This window comes from Amblyomma americanum, chromosome 10 (assembly GCF_052857255.1).
Source record: "Amblyomma americanum isolate KBUSLIRL-KWMA chromosome 10, ASM5285725v1, whole genome shotgun sequence".
Lineage (NCBI taxonomy): Eukaryota > Metazoa > Arthropoda > Arachnida > Ixodida > Ixodidae > Amblyomma > Amblyomma americanum.
The window spans coordinates 6,069,525-6,078,521 of NC_135506.1; positions in this window are offsets into that span (position 1 = coordinate 6,069,525).

Genomic DNA, 8,997 nt, shown 5'->3' on the forward strand with positions numbered 1-8,997 from the left:
ATAAAAGAAGTATCATCTACCCCTTGAAGATGTTTCCGGCGATATCGAACGTGCAAGAGTTTGGTGGCAGTGTCACTGACCTCTGCACGTCCAGCTTTCTCGGGCAAAAAATTTGAAAATTGAAAAATTGTAAGAACTGTTAAGGAACTATTGAAGGTAATGGTCCATTATTCTGATCTGTTAAGGACTATTGAAGGTAATGGTTCATTATTCTGATATGTGGCAGAATATTTCTTTTAAAGTGTCTCCAGCGATAGCATCGAACAGTTAGGACTGCCACAGAAAACCAGTGGGGAACGCTTTTGACGATAGCAAAAACGTGAATAGAAAAAAAATACAAGACCGCCGTCGGGTGATCAGCGGATATATTGATTGTCATAGTGAAATGTACATTCTATGAAACAAATGCTTTCATAAACGTTTTCCTCGCTCAAAAATGCATTTATCCAGAATTGCTGGGTATGATTACACATGCAGTACCGAGGACCAGCGCTTTACATGTATGTCGGCGTGCCTTGTTTCATCAAGACCACCTCAGAGTGGTGGCCGTGACGCCGTATGACGTCGGACTCTCAGCGTGACACATGAATGACTGTGAGTGCTGCGGATCATATGAATTCAGAAACCCTACCAGGCTGGTGCACGCATCTCGCGCTGGCGCAGGGGCGCGTCTTTCCGATTCCACTTGTTCGCGCCTCGGTCTAAAAGCAGCGGGACACCCCGCAATGCAAACATGCAATTCGTTCGAGAGTAGGCGCCACGCGTCCCAACTGCCAGGATCGGAGAGCGTTGTGTGTAGAGTACGGCCGTGGCTGATGGAGGGCAGGGTTTGGGGGACGGGACCTAAGAGCCGGCTTAAGCAAGGAGGGAAGTGCACGGGCTGGTTGAGGTGTTGCACAGCGTAAACTACGGGAGTGGCAACTCCCACGTGGCAGAAAGAACCGCGAAGCGAGCATCCATGGACAGTTATTGGATGGCCCTTTGAGGCCCTCTTGAAGGGCGGTGGGAAACATCTTGAGCGGCTGCAATGGACGCACAGTAACGATTTGAGCAATACAGAACTGCTGCTAGCGGAAAACAAAATTATTGTAAATATATATTATATATGGTGTGTGTGTGTGTGTGTGTGTGTGTGTGTGTGTGTGTGTGTGTGTGTGTGTGTGTGTGTGTGTGTGTGTGTGTGTGTGTGTGTGTGTGTGTGTGTGTGTGTGTGTGGTGTGTGTGTGTGTGTGTGTGTGTGTGTGTGTGTGTGTGTGTGTGTGTGTTCTGCCATAACCGGAAATCATGACTAAATAACTAAATAACCCAGTCCAAGATCTTTACCCGAATTAGCATCGATTATAAAGTTCTTTTTTAGTCTTCACCCCCCCCCCCCCCCCCCCCCCCCCCCCCCGTCAGGCATGACAGGAAGGCATGCATGGGAATTTTCCGAAACGACATAGAGACGTCAACAGCTCTTTCGTTGCTCTGCCCGACAGCGCCGTTTCTGAATGATTTATTGCTCGCAAACAACAAAAACTAACTCACAAACACTCCTAAAATATTGCGCCTGTGTTGAACGGAACGATAATTATGAGAGCGCGCATACAGGTTTAATAGCATTAAAGGAGACATATTCGTATCTCACACAAGCCTGCTTTTCCTGCGCAAATACGCATGCGAAGATGGCCTTCACGAAGAGGAAACACCGGCTCTTGTCAGAATTAAAACGCGGACATCAGTTGACAGCAAATTCACCGATAGCATTTTCGTTGCATATGTTGGCTGCAACGAAAAACCTCCTCAGTTGGCAGCACCCCCTTAGCCTGAAAACTCTGCGGGTGTCGAGACGCAGCTAGAAACAATAAATCTGCGGCAATGAGCATGCTAAAGCGTAAGAATTGAGGTATGCTCTTGCAGCTTACTCCTCAATAATTGGCCTGTTAGGTATCGCGTTCGATAAGCTAAGAGGGAAGCAAGCCATACAGCTTAACGATGCAGGTGTTGCCTTCTGATGAACTGCACGCTGTATGCTTTACACGTTAGCATTTATTTATATTCTGACAGCGTTTTTTTTTTTGTTTGGCTCAGAAGAGCGTGCCCTTTTAAGGCGATTGATGCAGTCGAGGCAAAAAACAAGGGGTCGCGGCTAGTGAAATAGTTCTGAGGGAGCTACAGGAAAAAAAAAGTGTCGGTGATAGTTTCAGCAGCGCTCTTCTGTGTGCCAAGTGGAGCGTGTTTTCCAAGTTAGGCGAAAATACATGTGTGTGAATTTCGTGTTTCGAACTGGTCGAAATTGTGCGAATGACTATTTCAGCGCATGCGGCCGTCGAGTAAGCGCAGGTGAAGCTTTAAAAATTACATTTCAGTGAGTCAGCTTACGCACTGGGAAATATTACATACCGCGTGAAAAGATACACGGAGCAATTCTGAAGGTGAAGTGCGCTATGCCTCGTCGTTTCAATTAATGGCGTTTTCATGACCGCAACGGTACAATTTTTCTTTTTTATACCGAAATCGCGAGCCCTGCGTTTTATCGTGGCAGAACTTAATTTGTTCCCGTTTTTCTTGTTGCTGGACTTTGCATAGAAATTACAACTTCCTTAAAAAAAAACCCAAGTAATCCCACTGCCCCTTACCCGTATTTTCCGACTCCTTCCGGCGTTTGCTTTGCCACCACTGAATAGCGCAGTCGTCCGGGAGGTCGCGTGTAGCTACGGCCAGCGTATACCTTGATCCACGTGCCAGCACTCGACTTCGTCACGTGCTGGAACCTCTTGGCCACCGGCTCCGAGCACGCGACGGCGGGTGCGAAACCCGCGACCCCGCCGTTCCCACCGAGGCGAAGCTGGGCGCTTGTTTAGACAGGGAGCGAGTCGCGGGCGTCGTGGAGAGCGCTCGAGGTGTTCTCTAAGCTCCTCTGCTGTAGCTCTCTATATTCTGCACTTCAGTTGCCTCTCGCGGCACCGAGGCGGATTTCATTCATGACTGTGCTTCGCGAACTTGACGAAGCTTGGCAGCGAATGCCGTGCTCAGTTATGATGCGCTCTTAATACACGCCGGTATGGTTTATAGTCGGCGTACTCGACTAGGTGGCAGCGTATGAAAACGATGCCATCCGCTAAAATAAACACCGACCCACCAGCAGTGCGGTCAGCTGTAAAACAAACAAACAAAGCAGTGGGTCACGTGACAAAGCAAGCGGGGTAGAAGATGAGACAGTTGAAAATGTCAAAGCCTCATTTCTTGGTATGTTGTTTTTTCAGAATTGTATTGGATGGAGGAGCCGTCTATCCTTTTTCACAGCGCTTCCTCCAGGTTGTGACTGAAACGCTTTGTATTACCCCGTCTGTTTCCCATGTCAGCCCTGTCACTCCAGTAGCAGTTGCGAGGCCAATACTTCGCCGTAAGCGGCCAAAGGAGTGTGTTAGCACGAATCGCTGTATAATTAATCTATTTACTAAAGTCCACTAGCGTCACCGTGATGCATACGTGTATTAATACCATGGCGGCAATGGTGTTGTGCGCAGACCTGGGAATATGAATACCCTCAACCTCAACGTTTTGTAGCGGCAGCTTCTTGTGCTTTATCCGCTCACTGATCAGAGGCGGAGTCGTCGACGCTTATCACCTGGTCTTGCTCACGGGTGATAATGTTATCCTATCGTCCAAGTGGATGTCGGTGAATAGGTGCACTCGATAATGGGTCCTGCGCGGCAGTGTGATCCTGGGGGTCTTGGCAGGCATATATATAGGTAGGAAGATAGGCACGCATTTACGGAGGAAGACGTACGGAGGAACATACATACATACATACATACATACATACATACATACATACATACATACATACATACATACATACACACGCATACACACATGCATACGTACATACGTACATACATACATACATACATACATACATACATACATACATACATACATACATACATACATACATACATACATACATACACACGCATACACACATGCATACGTACATACGTACATACATACATACATACGCATACACACATACATACGTACATACGTGCATGCATACATACATACATACATACATACATGCATGCATGCATGCATACATACATACACACACACACACATACATACGTACATACATACATACATACATACATACATGCATACATGCATACATACGCATACACACATGCATACGCATACACACATGCATACGTACATACGTGCATGCATACATACATACATACATACACACATACATACATACATATATACACACACGTACATACATACATACATGCATGCATACACGCATACATACATACATACGTACATACATACATACATACATACATACATACATACACATACATACGTACGTACATACATACATACATACATACATACATACATACATGCATGCATGCATACACGCACATACATACGTACATACATACATACACGCACATACATACATACACGCACATACATACGTACATACATACATACATACATGCATGCATGCATACACGCACATACATACATGCATACACGCACATACATACGTACGTACGTACATACATACATACATACATACATACATACATACACGCACATACATACATACATACATACATACATACATACATACATACATACATACATACATACATACATACATACATACATACGGACGGACGGACGGACGGACGGACGGAAGGATTCATTGATTGATTGATTACTTATACTCGCTTTCAACTAGTGTTAATGCAGCATATCATGCCGTCGACATGCCCGATGAAAAGGAGGCATCAAAGCGCACTCTAAACGGTCCCTAGTGGGGAGACACATCTCCCATCAGCAATAATGCGAACGAATCAACTACCAAATAAAATTCATAATACCCTGAACCATCGAGGGAGCCTTGAAGCGTAACTCGGGCAGCGTGTATACAGCCTTGCCGGGCACAACGAAATGAAAGGCGTTTAAAGCCGGCGCTTGTTCCTTTTGTGCTGGGATTCGTCACGCGAGCTTAGACACGGTGGGAAGATTTTAAATACTGAAAAGTGCAACGCGGTGAACAATGACGCGGATTCTGTAACGTTTGTCAGAGTGCTTAGAGTGTCCATAGTTGAGGGCTGCGAGGCCATGTTCACACGACGCGCTAACGGAAAGAAGCAAGACAAAAAGAAAAAAATACGTATATGATGGGTATGCACTTCCTTAACTGCGACACGCTTTAAAAGAAATATGGCTATTGTTTCATTAGTAAGAATATTCTTTCGTAATACTTGGTGGTGTGCTTCAAAAAACCAGTCAGGCATATTTGCTTTGTGGAAGGAAAATTTTGGAAAACATTTGTGTCAGAAATCTGCAGAGGGCAAATATTGTTGATTCAAGCGCTGTGTTCAGATTTGCGGACGCAATCTGAGCACTGTGAAAGCCTTGTACACAATGTTGAAGATGTACGCGATAGATATGCGCCGAAAGGTGGAAAATCTTGCGCAGAGGCATTTCAAGCGAATGAAAGCTGAAAATGTTATTGAGATCCACGATTCTGGATTTGCGGTAGCTCTACTATGCCCAAGGTGGTTGCGTGCTTTTGTTTGCTTGTTTCGCAATCACGAGTGATTCGAAATGCCCGAAGTGTGCGGAATCGAGAACTATACTTTTTGTGACAGGAATGAGCCAGGAGATCCATGACTGACATCCTGAAGGCGGTAAGGACACGCCTGAGTCTACCTGCTTAAAGAAATGTGAATAGCTGAAGTCGCAGACTGCAACTCGTGACGTCTCCTCGCAGACATGTCAGCAGTGAGCCTATATATTTCTTGAAGCTGCGATGATTATCGCTTTCCCGAAATCAGGATTTCAAAAGCAGGCACTTCTGAGGCAGACTGCTTGAATCTGGAATATTCTTTCTGAAAGTGCTATATTGATCGAATATCAAGCCAGCATGCACACGCCGGGATGAGATTATGTGTCTCTTGTATTTGACCTAGTTTCTCTCCTCATTGACAACTTTGTCTACAACGGAACACAACAAATGGCTACTGAACATATCCGTAATCAAACTTGCTGCGGTTGCGCACTTTCGGTATTCGGAAAACTTAAGATATGTTCTTGAGTGGCGTGATTAAATCACGGCTCAAAGGATGTCTCATTCAGTTCAGAAGTTCGATCTCAAGGGTTTGTTTCTCGGCGCATTAAGTCGCGTTTAGTTTCTAGCGACATGCAAAAGCGTGCACCTGCTGACGTTTCGGATGCTTTTGAAAGGAACCCGAGCGTCATTAATCCCTTGGCGAGGTAGTCGAAATGAATATGTTGCTATTTATTACTGTGTATTGCTTTCGGTGGTGAAATGATTAATGTTACCAATATTTACATGTCAGTAAGTGAGTGCATAAGTGAGTGCGTAAGTAGGCTATTACATAAGTAGCAATATAAGTGAATAAGAAAAAGCAAAGCGCGTGATTTAGTAAGTAGGCAAATGCGAGTCAGTATAGTAAGATATTTTTCAGTAAGAACGGAGGTAAGAGAGGTAGTAAGTAGACATGCTAGTAAGTAAATACTTAAGGCAGCAAGCTCGCCAGCGAGCAGGTAAATAGGTAGGCACGTTGCCAGGCGACTGTAATTCACTGCTGTGCAATATCTCTGCTGCAGCCCAGATGCTAAAAGCCAGAAACATCTGACGCGGACTCTGACGCCGCGCAGTTCACAGCGGCGCAGGTTGCTCCCGATAAACAACAAATCGCAGCGCCGCGGTGGCTGAGTGGTTATGGCGCTCGGCTGCTGGCCCGAAAGACACGGGTTCGATCCCGGCCGCGGCGGTCGAATTTCGATGGAGGCGAAATTCTAGAGGCCCGTGTACTGTGCAATGTCAGTGCACGTTAAAGAGCCCCAGTTGGTCGAAATTATTCTCGAGCCCTTCATTACGGCGTCACTAACAACCCGAGTCGTTGTGGGACGTTAAACCCCCATAAACCAAACCATAAACCAAACCAAACAACAAACCTGTCCTTTGATAAATACTTGCTCAGCAAATGAGAAGCAAGGTATACTTCCAGGAAGGATGAATGGCAGTACGGACGCTTTGAAGAATACATATCTACTTCAAAAACAAAAAAAATGTTCTCGACGATATAGCACCTTGGAGTTTGTATGAATATTTGCAGCTGAAAAAAAAAAAAAGTCTTTACAATTGCACAATTCAGAAGAAAAAAAACGGTGTGGAATTTTGCGCCCTGAATAAATCTGTTCTGCAGAGAAAAACATTTTTCCTGAAGAATTATTCGCCGATCCTTGTCGAATTGTTTAAAGCTGCTTAATTTACGTAGCTTAGAACTGTGTTCAGAATAAAATGGAATCCTATTCTTAGAATTCTGGAAAGAACTGATACGTTCGATGCTGATACGTAGGCACCTCTTTGGCTCTTGCGCAAAGCCACCTGTCGTTATGACGGTCTGCTTTTTAGTGTTGGTAAAATCTATTTTCACCTGAAAAAAAAAAAGCCAGAGCAATTAACGCCTCTAGGGCTTCTTCAGCTTGCTGAGCAAGCGCTTGGATCGAAGCAGATGATTCTCCTGAGTGTTGTCGGACATAAATTGCCCCCTCCTCATGACAAAGGAATGGTACCTCAAGTCCTCGTACACAGCGACCCTAACAGTCGGCTCTGCGATTTGGCGCTCCTTTGCAATGGCCCTCATTGATTCTCCATCACTCGCGATGGATTGCAGCCGCTGGGGAAAATCACACGTTCTGGCTACATCTGACCGCTGACTGTGCCTTTTCCTTTTCGCCACAGATAGCACGCGTCACCGACAGAGCACATCCGTTCTTTTCGCAACTTGTAAACGAAAGACTTCGCCATGTTCAGAAATGTGGCAATTTCCAGGTCAGAGTAGAGTGCGGCCTTGGCGACGAGGACTGCGTGGCATTTAATTTCCTGCGTAAACCGGTACGCTTTTATCTTGGAACAAACTGCGCAGTGTGAATGATAAGGTGTTAATATACAAGAAGGTGTACGCCTAGATAGGTGTGGGGAGACTTCTGGTGTCTATAGCGGTAGGGAATAGTGTTCTCAAATACCCCGCGCACCAGCTACCTCTGCTCACGTCGCACGCCTAGTCATGCGTAAGTATAAATATAAGTAGGACATCAAGGAATAGAACTTTTTGTTGCTATTCAAGCGCTCGCAGACCAATAGGCACATTTCGGCGGGCCTCATAAGACGCAGACCAGAGGCTACCTTTGCTACGATCTTCTCTTAACGTGATCAATTTTGTACCACAAAAAAAAATGATACCAGCACCGTATGAGTGCAAGGTAAATGCCAGTTCACGGACGCAGTTAGAAGAAAATGTGTGTTTATAAACTTGTCTTGTAGACTCATGATCCTGCAGTGTTCCAACGGGCCTTCAAGGTGCTTCTATCACCAGAGTGTCCTCGAAAGATTCCATACTCACCAAGGTTAGAAAAAACCCGGATTCCTTACGTGCGCTTCGGTACTTAACTCTCGCGTGCTGACCAACTGCCTTTTGAAAGATTTTCAACTCAAAGCGTGCGGGGCGCAAATCCCCGGACTTGGTACCTTTTTCCTGTCATTTCTTTTTTGCCCGCATGTTTTAAAAGACTTTCAGACCACGCTAGTAGACAGGGTGTGGTTGATTTTCAAAGAAAGACATTTCAAAATAAGAAGGCGAACCGCAAATCCCTTCAAAACGAGTGGGGCGTTCTTTTGGCAGTCGACAACATCTGTTTTCAGGAACCAACCCGGAGCTTCAAAAGAGGGCTAAAGCAAGGGCGCGGGAGAGCGCAGGAAGCCGTCTGCGGTGGTTCGGTTTCGAGTTCCCAATCTTTGGTTTTATTCATTTTTTTTTTCAGGGAGGGGGATTTTGCAATACCAACGCGCGTGCTCTTTCATTCCTCGCTGCGACGGGTTTCGCTAAACTAATAAAGATAAAAAAGTTGACGCAAGTTTTTGAACATTCTTAAGCCGTATTAGCACCTCCGGTTCTT